Genomic DNA, 13169 nt, shown 5'->3' with positions numbered 1-13169 from the left:
GCATTTAAAGTCAGTAGTTAAGAGTTTTATGGTACAACGCCGTAGCATAAAACTCATAACTAAAGTACTAAAAAGTACACTAGCACCCATAAACTACCTATTAACCCCTAAACCGAGGCCCTCCCGCATCGCAAACACTATAATAAAATTTTTAACCCCTAATCTGCCGCTCCGGACACCGCCGCCACCTACATTATATTTATGAACCCCTAATCTGCTGCCCCCAACATCGCCGCCACCTACATTATATTTATTATCCCCTAATCTGCCGCCCCCAATGTCATTGCCACCTACCTACACTTTTAACCCCTAATCTGCCGCCCCCAATGTCGCCGCCACTATAATAAAAATATTAACCCCTAAACCGCCGCACTCCCGCCTTGCAAACATTAGTTAAATATTATTAGCCCCTAATCTGCCGTCCCTAATATCGACGCCACCTACCTACATTTATTAACCAATAATCTGCCGCCCCAAACGTCGCCGCCACTATAATAAACATATTAACCCCTAAACCGCCGCACTCCCGCCTCGCAAACATTAGTTAAATATTATTAACCCCTAATCTGCCGTCCCTAACATCGACACCATCTACCTACATTTATTACCCCCTAATCTGCCGCACCCAACGTCGCCGCCACTATACTAAATGTATTAACCCCTAAATCTAAGTCTAACCCTAACCCTAACACCCCCTAACTTAAATATAATTAAAATAAGTCTAAATAAAAATTACTATCATTAACTAAATTATTCCTATTTAAAACTAAATGCTTACCTATAAAATAAACCCTAAGCTAGCTACAATATAACTAATAGTTACATTGTATCTAGTTTAGGATGTATTATTATTTTACAGGCAAGTTTGTATTTATTTTAACTAGGTACAATAGTTATTAAATAGTTATTAACTATTTAATAACTACCTAGCTAAAATAAATACAAAAGTACCTGTAAAATAAAACCTAATCTAAGTTACAATAAAACCTAACACTACACTATAATTAAATAAATTAACCAAAATAACAACAATTAAATCAATTAAATACATTTAGCTAAAGTACAAAAAAAACTCCACTAAATTACAGAAAATAATAAACAAATTACAAGATATTTAAACTAATTACACTTAATCTAATAGCCCTATCAAAATAAAAAAAGCCCCCCAAAAATAAAAAAAACCCTAGCCTAAACTAAACTACCAATAGCCATTGAAAGGGCCTTTTGCAGGGCATTGTCCCAAAGTAATCAGCTCTTTTACCTGGAAAAAAAAATACAAACAACCCCCCCAACAGTAAAACCCACCACCCACACAATCAACCTCCCAAATAAAATACTAGCTAAAAAAACCTAAGCTCCCCATTGCCCTGAAAAGGGCATTTGGATGGGCATTGCCCTTAAAAGGACAATTAGCTCTTTTGCAAGCACAAAGTCCCTAACCTAAAAATAAAACCCATCTAATACACCCTTAAAAAAAACTAACACTAACCCCCTGAAGATCGACATACCGGGAGAAGTCTTCATCCAAGCCGGCCGAATTCCTCAACGAAGCCGGGAGAAGTCTTCATCCAAGCTGGGCGAAGTGGTCCTCTAGACGGGCCGAAGTCTTCATCCAGACAACATCTTCTATCTTCATCCATCCGACGTGAAGCGGGTCCATCTTCAAGACAGCCGGCACGGAGCTTCCTCTTCAATCGACGTCTTCTTACTAAATTATAGAATTCTATCAGCCAATCGGAATCTAAGGGATGCCATCTTGGATGACGTCACTTAAAGGAACCGTCATTTAGTAAGAAGACGAATGCTCCGCGCCGGATGTCTTGAAGATGGACCCGCTCCGTGCCGGATGGATGAAGATAGAAGATGCCGTCTGGATGAAGACTTCTGCCCGTCAGGAAGACCACTTTGCCCGGCTTGGATGAAGATGTATCCCAGCTTCATTGAGGACTTTGGCATGGCTTGGATGAAGACTTCTCCCGGTATGTCGATCTTCAGGGGGTTAGTGTTAGGTTTTTTTAAGAGTGTATTGGGTGGGTTTTATTTTTAGGTTAGGAACTTTGGGCTTGCAAAAGAGCTAACTGCCCTTTTAAGGGCAATGCCCATCCAAATGCCCTTTTCAGGGCAATGGGGAGCTTAGTTTTTTTTAGCTAGTATTTTATTTGGGGCGTTGGTTGTGTGGGTGGTGGGTTTTACTGTTGGGGGGGTTGTTTGTATTTCTTTTTCAGGTAAAAGAGCTGATTACTTTGGGGCAATGCCCCGCAAAAGGCCCTTTTAAGGGCTATTGGAAGTTTAGTTTAGGCTAGGGGTATTTTTTATTTTGGAGGGCTTTTTTTATTTTGATAGGGCTCTTAGATTAGGTGTAATTAGTTTAACAATCTGTAATTTGTTTATTATTTTCTGTAATTTAGTGTGGGTTTTTTTTGTACTTTAGCTAATTTAATTTAATTGATTTAATTGTTGTTAATTTAGTTAATTTATTTAATTATAGTGTAGTGTTAGGTGTTAGTGTAACTTAGGTTAGGTTTTATTTTACAGGTACTTTTGTATTTATTTTAGCTAGGTAGTTATTAAATAGTTAATAACTATTTAATAACTATTCTACCTAGTTAAAATAAATACAAACTTGCCTGTAAAATAAAAATAAACCCTAAGCTAGCTACAATGTAACTATTAGTTATATTGTAGCTATTTTAGGGTTTATTTTACAGGTAAGTATTTTTAGTTTTAAATAGGAATAATTTAGTTAATGATAGGAATTTAAATTTAGACTTATTTAAATTATATTTAAGTTAGGGGGTGTTAGGGTAAGGGTTAGATTTAGGGGTTAATAACTTTAATATAGTGGCGACGACGTTGGGGGCGGCAGATTAGGGGTTAATAAGAGTAGGTAGGTGGCGGCGACATTGGCAGTGGCAGATTAGGGGTTAATAAATATAATGTAGGTGGCGGCAATGTTGGGGACAGCAGATTAGGGGTTCATAAGTATAATGTAGGTGGCGGTGGTGTCTGGAGCGGCAGATTAGGGGTTAATAAATATAATGCAGGTGTCGGCGATGTTGGGGGCTGCAGATTAGGGGTTAATAAGTGTAAGATTAGGGGTGTTTAGACTCGGGGTTCATGTTAGGGTGTATAGACATAACTTTTGTTGTTTGTGTTACTGTGTTTTACGCTGCTTTTTTGCAGGTGTTAGACTTTTTTTCAGCTGGCTCTCCCCGTTGATTCCTATGGGGAAATCGTGCACGAGCACGTACGACCAGCTCACCGCTGACTTAAGCAGCGCTGGTATTGGAGTGCGGTAATGAGCAAAATTTTGCTCAACGCTCACTTCTTGCCTTTTAACCACGGGTTTCTGAAAAATCGTAATACCAGCGCTGCAGGTAAGTGAGCGGTGTGAGAAAACTGCTCATTAGCACCGCATAGCCTCTAACGCAAACTCGTAATCTAGGTGACTGAAAATAGCATGACAGTAAAGAGGTGATTTTAATTTCTTCTGTATCTAAATCATGACAGTTTAATGTTAGGCGGGTTTAATGTTAGGCGGGCTATCCCTTTGAGCTATCAGTTTAAGATTATATTGAATCAAACATCAATACGAATTTTAAAATCCTTTTCTAAAATATTACTATACTAATTTTAAAATCCTTTTCTAAAATATTACTCTGTGTGTCCTAATGTCAGCATCAATGTTTATCTTTAATACTAAATTCACATATACATACTTTCAAAGTATAATACACAATGTAACAAATGGCACTTACGTTAAGTTCTGATGAGTGATCAATGACACAAGTATCGAGCAATTTGATTCATTAGTGATAGTTTATAATGTATTTTTGAATCAGATTAACAGATGTCATAAATCATGTGATTATGCATATTCCAATCAAAAGTGGTGGAAAAATTCACTAGTATGTGGGTTATTTAGGAGTTTGCGTCATAATTGGTGTGAAAAGTGTTGAATCAAATATGGCACGAAGTGGAGAGTGGGACTTGTATTACATGGCTTAAACATGGTGCACGTAGATTTTTCACAAAAAAATGAAAAGGAAGTTAGCTATATTATGCTGTGTATTTATTTCATTTGTATCTCTATATCTATTAGTGCAACAAGTTTGGGGTAAAACTTTGCACCAAATATGTAGAAATAATATTGTCCCCTTGCTTTGTAATGAGAGACAAAGTTGTAGCATAATCCATAAGTAGTAATGTATTTTACATTTTTATCCCTATATCTACTAGTGCACCAAATGTGGAACAATAATATTGTTTGATTTAGAAAGGGTATACAAATTTAATAAAGTTTCTAATTTACTTTTATTATGTGATATACTTCATTCTCTTGTAGCATCGAACATAAGCTTTCTGTATTTTCCGACTCCCATTTAGTTCTATGGCATCCGCGACCTCAAGGGTGGTGGATTTAAAACTAGGTACGCTGAGTCGGAAAAGACGTGATCGTAAATGTAGAATTTTTCATAACTTTGTGAGAGCTTCAAATAGTGTCGAATAGGAGGCTCAAATACCATGGTTTTCAACTTGCATCGATCTGCGTTGGATTGAGATTGCGGGATTGTATTTTACGGCACACATTTCAACATTTGCTGAACTTGACACTTTGATAACTACAACGTATCAATCTCGCGACAATTACGACGTGTAATTCCAGTGTATTTTCAGTTGACGCTTTGATAAATAGGCCCCTTAGAGGGCAGTTTGAAAAGTTTAAAAAAATCTTTGAGAAAACATGCTCAGTATACCCATCATGACCATATACAAATGACATTCATATTATTTACCACATATCAGTAAGACCACTCTATCCAATTGCAACCACACAGCTTCAGAAAGTGGGAGGGACAGGGAAGTTCCCTGGGCTGAACAGGGTAGTTCCCAGGGTATGTCTGAAGCTCTCTCACAAGTTTTGTGAAATGTAAGCATTTTAAACACGCTGGTCTAACTGATTTTTCTTGGCAGCTGTATGCAGGTGAAGTTTGCTCAAAATTCACAAAACACTTATTTATACTAAACTATAGTCAAAAGCAAGTTAAAAAAAAACCAAGTTAAATTGTAGCGTTCTCCAATTATCTTCTATCTTCCCTGCAAAAGTCTGTATGCCAGAGAGCTTCATTGCTTTCTATGGAAGGCATCTCTCATCTCTCTGGGACTTCCAGGTTCCTCACGTGTTATAGAATTCAGTGAGTTCAGCCTCTGTGAAGTGTTCATTATAATTTCTCTCCAGACTCAAGAATATTTGCTTATTAGACCCATAGAAAATAATGAAGCTCTCTGGGAAACCGAAGCTGTCAGTTTACCAGTTTTAGTTTATATAGAAGCAATATAAAGTGTAATTTAATTTGCAAAAGATACACATAAATATACAAAGTATAATATTTATTTGTTAGAGTTACACAGAAACTGTGAAAGCATAATCAGGATTTGTAAAATCACAATCCTAAATACACTGATGTATACAAAATAGATAGTGCATGTTTAAATGTAATAAAACATCATCTGAAGTGTAAAGTAATATAAAATACAAAGAACAAAGGGTAAATGCAGCAGAACTCATGTCATGCACTTGGCTTGTCTCTCCTTCACATACATAAATGCAGGAAATGCCCCTTGGAGAAGTATATCAAGCTCTGCCTTTAAAGAATTTCACTAGGGATCTCGCAATGCTGGAGGATCATTTTAGATCACCTCACCTTAACTGAGAGTTTTAGATCAGAGGGCCCTATATAGCATTTGACTTTTCCAGAATAAAAGGGACATGAAACACTTTTATATTGTAATATAAAGTGTTTATTTTGCATAGTAAAATCATTTTATAATATTGTTCCCCTCCTCCTTTTCCTGTACTTTAAAGTGAAGGTAATGTTTGACGAATCATTGCCCGGTTTTTAATAATCCTATTTTAAACAGGGGCACTTTAATTCATCAAACTTTACATTTCACTTGTTTTGTTCGAATACCTTTTAATCCTGACAGCCGCTGCAGCGCTTCCTCCGCCCGTCGCAAGTCCTCTTCCTGGGTCCAAAATGACGAATCCAGCTTCCTACAATCATGGCGTTGCCTTATGCCATGATTTCCCTGGGGGGAAAGCCGTGATTGGAGGAAGCCGGATTCATCATTTCTGATGTATGAAGAGGTTTCCGATAGCCGGGGGAATTGATGGGGCGGCTGTCAGGATTAAAAGGTAAGTATTTGAACAAAACAAGTGAAATGTAAAGTTTGATGAATTATAGTGCCACTGTTTTTAAAAGGATTATTAAAAACCGGGCACTGATTCATCAAACATTACCTTCACTTTAACTGTGAAAATTGTGTTTTTTCACTTCTGAGAAATGGAAGTGTACACTGCAAACTTCAAAGTCCTAAACCTGCTACATATTTTTAACTAATTGGCTTCAGCAGAGATTATAAAATAAGGAATTACAAAACAATAGAGATTTTGCTATCCAAATGAAAGCAGCAAGCTTTGCCTACTCCATTAACAAATCTGGATTGGTTTCTCCATATAAGGAAAGTGGTAAGGGGAGTTTGACCATTTCAAAACAATTACAGTAAATGAGTTGTTAATATTGTACTTTTAAAAAAATACCCCCACCTAGTATTCAACTACCCCCACCTCAATTTATTCAACACTACAGAAAAAATGTGTAATTACAAGGTATTCACCTTCTCATTAATGTGACCTCTATTGATCAGTAGGGAAATCCTGATACAGCTGATTTTTTTCAAGTGTATTTATAACTGCTTTAAATACATTGACACTCATAGGAAATGTAACACCAACAGGAACCACTGCCTATAAATACTGACACAACATATCATTGTGCGAGGCAGGACCCAGGTGTGTTTATCTAATAGGTTAACTATAAAATAAAATGAAAGTATGTTCTATACAAAAACACACATCAAACTAATATTCTTACATTAAAAAGCCCATGTTTGGAGTGTTTTCATATATATTAAGCAATATCTGGTATTTACTGAGTTACTGCTGCCTACAACTCTGGTGTGAGTGTTTTTACAAGAGCATTTAAATTCAGCTAAAAGCTTATGTGCCATTAATTAGCATTGTATTATATTGATCCACTAATACAGGGACCTAGCCAGGAAGCAGCTGCCGGGGATTTAACTTTGGATGTTCAAAGGTAAGATAGCTGTAAGCATATATTGTGCTAAAGTGTGATGACTGCTTTCCTTGTGTATATCTTGGGTCCCTTGGTAGTTAAACAATAGACTGTACCTTACATAAGCTGTACTATAAAGTTGTGCTCCTGATAAGAATATAATTGACAGCGTTTGCTTTAGGGAAACAATGTGACGTACTTGCACCTATGGAGGGATCTTCTTTCTTTTGTTTTTAATTGGGTCTTCTGAGAACATATTTGTATCATTTTCCTACTAAGATGACAGTTTTACACCTTGTGCACTCTCACAGCTTCTTAGTTATGTGGTTTAAATTCTTTTGCGGGTATAATTTATAACGTTTTTTTTTACAAGAACTACATTGCTCCATTTTCTTGGTTTAGATTTATAATGGGGTAGATTACGAGCGGCACGCTATTGTCACGCTAACTTTTGTGCATATTATAACTTGAAAGTAAACAAGTTCACTCTAGCGCAAACTAAATTTGTGCGTGTAGGCTTAGCGCGAGTGGAGACCTAGCGTAAACAGTAAAAGTAAAAAAAAGGAAGCACCAAACAGAATATACAGTAAATACATTCAAATAAAGTGTTACATTCATATGTACACTATCTGATAAAAATGATTTATATAAATTATTTATAGAAATATTAATGCAAGTTTTTTTTTATATATATATATATAAATATATATATATATAGTTTCATATATATACTGTATGTCTAAATATATGTATGGATCTATAAATATGTATGTATATGTATATATCAAAATAACAAGAGTATTGCATTGAGCAATGATACTTTTTTTATTGGACTAACTATACATTTATAAGTTGACAAGCTTTCGGAAGAGTTCCTTCCTTTATCAAGTCTGAAGCAATATGATTGCTCAATGCAATACTCTTGTTATTTTGATATCTAAATCTCTGGACTAACACGGCTACTCCAATCAACGTGTATATGTATATATATATATATACAAACAAAGTGCACTCCAGATCCTCCTAGTACAGCAGCTTCGGGTGCTAACAAAAACACGATATATCCAATAACAGAAAGCACTCCAGAAGTCTTGTTAATTGTATCACCTTTAATCGTGAACGTTTTCGGGCTACAAACAGCCCGTCCTCAAACTTACAAGGTTAGTAAAACACTTACCACCCCTCTGTGTTATAGACCACCACCAAGACAAGTGCGCCACGCTCTCCGCGGTGGATGCGCCGCCCCTAGCGAGTGACGTCATCGCCCGCGGCAACGTGCAAAGAACTAAAACAAAAACAAAAGGGCAAAAGACAACAGTAAGTATATGCGGGCATAAAAGCAAAAAACTGCTGGGCACTGTCGTAATACAATAATATGCAATTCAATAGATTCACAGGTAGATAAAACAAATATCGTTAAGACAAAAGCCACGGTTGTCATAGTAACCGATAAACAATAAGGCAACCTACAGCGTCTCCAGAAAGTATGTGACTATGGGGCTCCACAAAACAAACAGGAATACCAATCTGGTAAACAATACTTATATGTTAAACATTATTGTGTGGAGTGGAGTCACATAACCGGACATATAGGGAAAAGGGAGATCATATTAATTATTTCTAAACCTGAATAAATTATGGCTCTCATTAACTAACACAGCATCATGGATCTGAAATATACGATCATAGACCATGTACCCCCACTATCCAGAGGGGGTGACAGAAACCGATTACTGCTACAAAGAGAAGCGAAATGGACTTTCGAACTAAACACACTAGTTCCTTATGGTCTGAATACACAGCTTGATTGGCAGGTGTTTCTATGACCTGCTTCCAGATCTGCATTACGGAGCCATGGGGAGTCCAGGATCATTTGTCACTGCTGTTAGTTAATGAGAGCCATGATTTATTCAGGTTTAGAAATAATTAATATGATCTCCCTTTTCCCTATATGTCCGGTTATGTGACTCCACTCCACACAATAATGTTTAACATATAAGTATTGTTTACCAGATTGGTATTCCTGTTTGTTTTGTGGAGCCCCATAGTCACATACTTTCTGGAGACGCTGTAGGTTGCCTTATTGTTTATCGGTTACTATGACAACCGTGGCTTTTGTCTTAACGATATTTGTTTTATCTACCTGTGAATCTATTGAATTGCATATTATTGTATTACGACAGTGCCCAGCAGTTTTTTGCTTTTATGCCCGCATATACTTACTGTTGTCTTTTGCCCTTTTGTTTTTGTTTTAGTTCTTTGCACGTTGCCGCGGGCGATGATGTCACTCGCTAGGGGCGGCGCATCCACCGCGGAGAGCGTGGCGCACTTGTCTTGGTGGTGGTCTATAACACAGAGGGGTGGTAAGTGTTTTACTAACCTTGTAAGTTTGAGGACGGGCTGTTTGTAGCCCGAAAACGTTCACGATTAAAGGTGATACAATTAACAAGACTTCTGGAGTGCTTTCTGTTATTGGATATATATATATATATATATATATATATGTGTGTGTATACATGTGTATTTTTATATGTATATGGTGTATTGTTAATTTTTTCACAAACTTTTTCACAAACTTTAGGTTTACAAACCACTTGTGCAATTATGGCACAAATGGTTGTAAATGCTTACAAGAGGAGGAGACCGCAACCCTTGCGTGCAGCAGACTGACCCGGAAGCTCTACCAAACAGGTAAAACATAGCCCCCAGACTCCTGGTGTACCGTAGCCAAAGCGGAGGATCAATCCGCATAAATACACGGTTGTAAATGCTTCTCTAGGATCCTCTTTGTTCAGAAATAGCAGACTTATATGGCTTTGGTGTTGCTTTTTGGTAATTAGAAGGCCGCTAAATTCCGCTGTGCACCACACTTGTATTATGCTCAGCAGTGAAGGGGTTAATTAGGGCACTTGTAGGGAGCTTGTAAGGTTAATTTTAGCTTTAGTGTAGTGTAGTAGACAACCCAAAGTATTGATCTAGGCCCATTTTGGTATATTTCATGCCACCATTTCACCGCCCAATGCGATCAAATAAAAAAAATCGTTAACTTTTTCACAATTTTTGGTTTCTCATTGAAATAATTTACAAACAGTTAGTTTAATCATGGCACAAATGGTTGTACATGCTTCTCTGGGATCCCCTTTGTTCAGAAATAACAGACATATATGACTTTGGTGTTGCTTTTTATTAATTATAAGGCTGTTAAATGCTGCTGCACACCACACGTGTATTATGCCCAGCAGTGAAGGGGTTAATTAGGGAGCTTGTATGGTTAATTTTACCTTTAGTGTAGAGATCAGCCTCCAACCTGACACATCCCACCCCCTGATCATTCCCAAACAGCTCTCTTCCCTCCCCCCAACCCACAATTGTCCCACAATCTTAAGTACTGGCAGAAAGTCTGCCAGTACTAAAATAAAAGGCTTTTTTTTTTTTAAATACATTCTGCTGTGTAGAATCCCCCCTTAGCCCCCAATCTCCCTGATTCCCCCCAAAGAGCTCTCTAACCCTCCCCCTCTCACTATTTCCTGCCATTTTGGGTACTGGCAGCTGTCTGCTAGTACCTGCTTTTAAATAAATTGTTTTATTGCTTTTCAATAAATTATATTTTTTTCTGTAGTGTAGCTGCCCCCCCGGCTCAATACCCTACCCCCCTCCCAGATCTCTTTCCCAACATTATTTCCTTCCTCCCTCTCCCACCACCCTCTCCCATCACCCTCTTCCATTACATTTTTATGCACATATGTGAAGATCGCACGCGCCCCCACCCACCGCGCGCACTCCTGCGCGCAACGGCAAGTCTTTCCACACAGCTGTTTGGAAGTTCTCCAGTGATGGGCTGCCCACCCGCCTCCCAGCAATTGCTCCCACCAACGTTCGGCAACACAGAGTGGACCTCTCTGCATCGACAACTCTGCACATCTTTTTCTGCAGTGCCCCACTCGTTGGGCATGCAGATATAGCGCAATCTTGCTCTTTTGAGCGAGATCGCGGCAAAGAGAAGTCCAGGACTGTAGCGATGTACAGGGTACGTCGCTGGCCTTAAGGCTACAACGTTGGTTGTTAAGGGGTTAAGCATTTGCACATATTTAGACTAAAAGAGCAGCACATACAGACCATCAGGTACACATTAGATACTTGTAAATCCATGCCCAGAATAAGCAGAGACTGCATAAACTTACAAAGTAAATACGCAATGTACATAGTTTATGAAAATGTTCATGAATAATGCTCAGTGTCTGCATGATAAATGTATGTGAATAAATATAAATCACTCATACTATGGTATACAAGAGATATCAATAGATCTTATCTCTAAAGGATCTCTACAAATAGTGAAAATATGACCAATGTTCAGTATCTGCATGAAATAACCATTGTGCATGTAAATTACACGTAACATAGGTATAAAGATACCAATAGATCTTATCTGTAAAGGATCTCCACTATTGTATTATAATACAGATAAATCCTGCAGGACTGCATTTGGCATTAAACATGTATATTACAGCAGATGAAAGGTATATACCTAGAAGGGCATATACTATAGAATTGTGGACACTAATAGCATAGAACATAAAGGGCTAAATTACAAGTGAGGCAAAAACTGTTTTGCGCAAGCGATATCATCTTTTCACAAGCCTTTTTCATTGCCCTGATATTACAAATTGAGTGAAATTACGCTTCAATCCTTACCGCAATCTCAGAGCTGTGGTTAACTGTTACCCGAAACAAAAAAAGTTGCGCAAAGCACATACAAAATACATTACAAAGTACAATTACACTCATATTAACACTTTCTAATAAAAAAATATTTTAAAAATAATATTGCACAAAAAGGTTATAAGGGCTCAAAGATATGAGATCTTGGGTGTTAGTGAATTTATATGTGCATATATGTATTTACAGTCATATTAACACATATAAAAACATTAATATATATGTACACACATATAGACATATATAAGTGCATTAGAGCCCTTTGCCATTTAAGGGACATCAAACACTAAATAAATGCTAGATAGAATAATGCATTCAAAGAAAAGATTATTCTGAGAATAAGATATAGACGTATTTTTTAAAGTCTCAGCTATTTAAATATTAACAAAATAAGTGTAAAGTTTTAGTGTCTATAAAACAATGGGAACTGCCATTTTGTAACCTAAGTTACCTTTTCTGCTGTGGCCAATTAGAGACTTTTATAAATAGGTCACTAGCGTGTGCAGTCTATGCAGAATATAACAGTGTTCTACACTTCCATTTCTAACAGTAAATGAAAAGCTCACAATTTCAGAATGGAATTAGAGGAAAGGGGGAACAAATAAATAATCAAAGTATATTGCAGAGTTTTTTTCATATACAATTTATCATTTTATACTATTAGACATGTGCAATTCGTTTTTTGGCTGATTCAGAGATTCGGATCAATCCGAATTTCTGAATCAGCACCATAACGAAAATACAGAAAAATACAGAAAACTAATAAATTAGTTTCAGAATTTTCAGATCCATTCTTTATTCATATTCATTCTAATCTAAACCGCTGTCCCCCCACATCGTCAACACTAAATAAAAACTATTAACCCCTAAACCGTCATTATTATTATTCCTATTCTAATACCCCCATTTAAAATAAAAACACCCCAAAATCAAAATAACCCTAATCTATAAATAAACTACCCAATAGCCCTTAAAAGGGCCTTTTGTAGGGCATTGCCCTAAAGTTATCAGCTCTTTTGCCAATAACATAAACCAAATACCCCCTAACATTATAACCCTCCACCCCCAACCCCCCAAAATAAAAAAAACCTAACTAAAAAAACTAATCTACCCATTGCCCCAAAGAGGGCATTTGAACAGCCTATAGGATTTAAGCAGCTCTTATCCTATTGGCTGATTTGAATTTTTTAGCTAATAGGAATGCAAGGATACCCCAATATAAAAGGGGTACCTTGCATTCAATCTTCAGTGTGCGGCAGACGATCGCATGAAGAGGACCTCCGTGTCGGACCGATAGACCTCCGCCTTTGCTCC

The sequence above is a fragment of the Bombina bombina genome, chromosome 1, assembly GCF_027579735.1.
Source record: "Bombina bombina isolate aBomBom1 chromosome 1, aBomBom1.pri, whole genome shotgun sequence".
NCBI classification, from domain to species: domain Eukaryota; kingdom Metazoa; phylum Chordata; class Amphibia; order Anura; family Bombinatoridae; genus Bombina; species Bombina bombina.
This window is presented reverse-complemented; position numbering follows the sequence as displayed.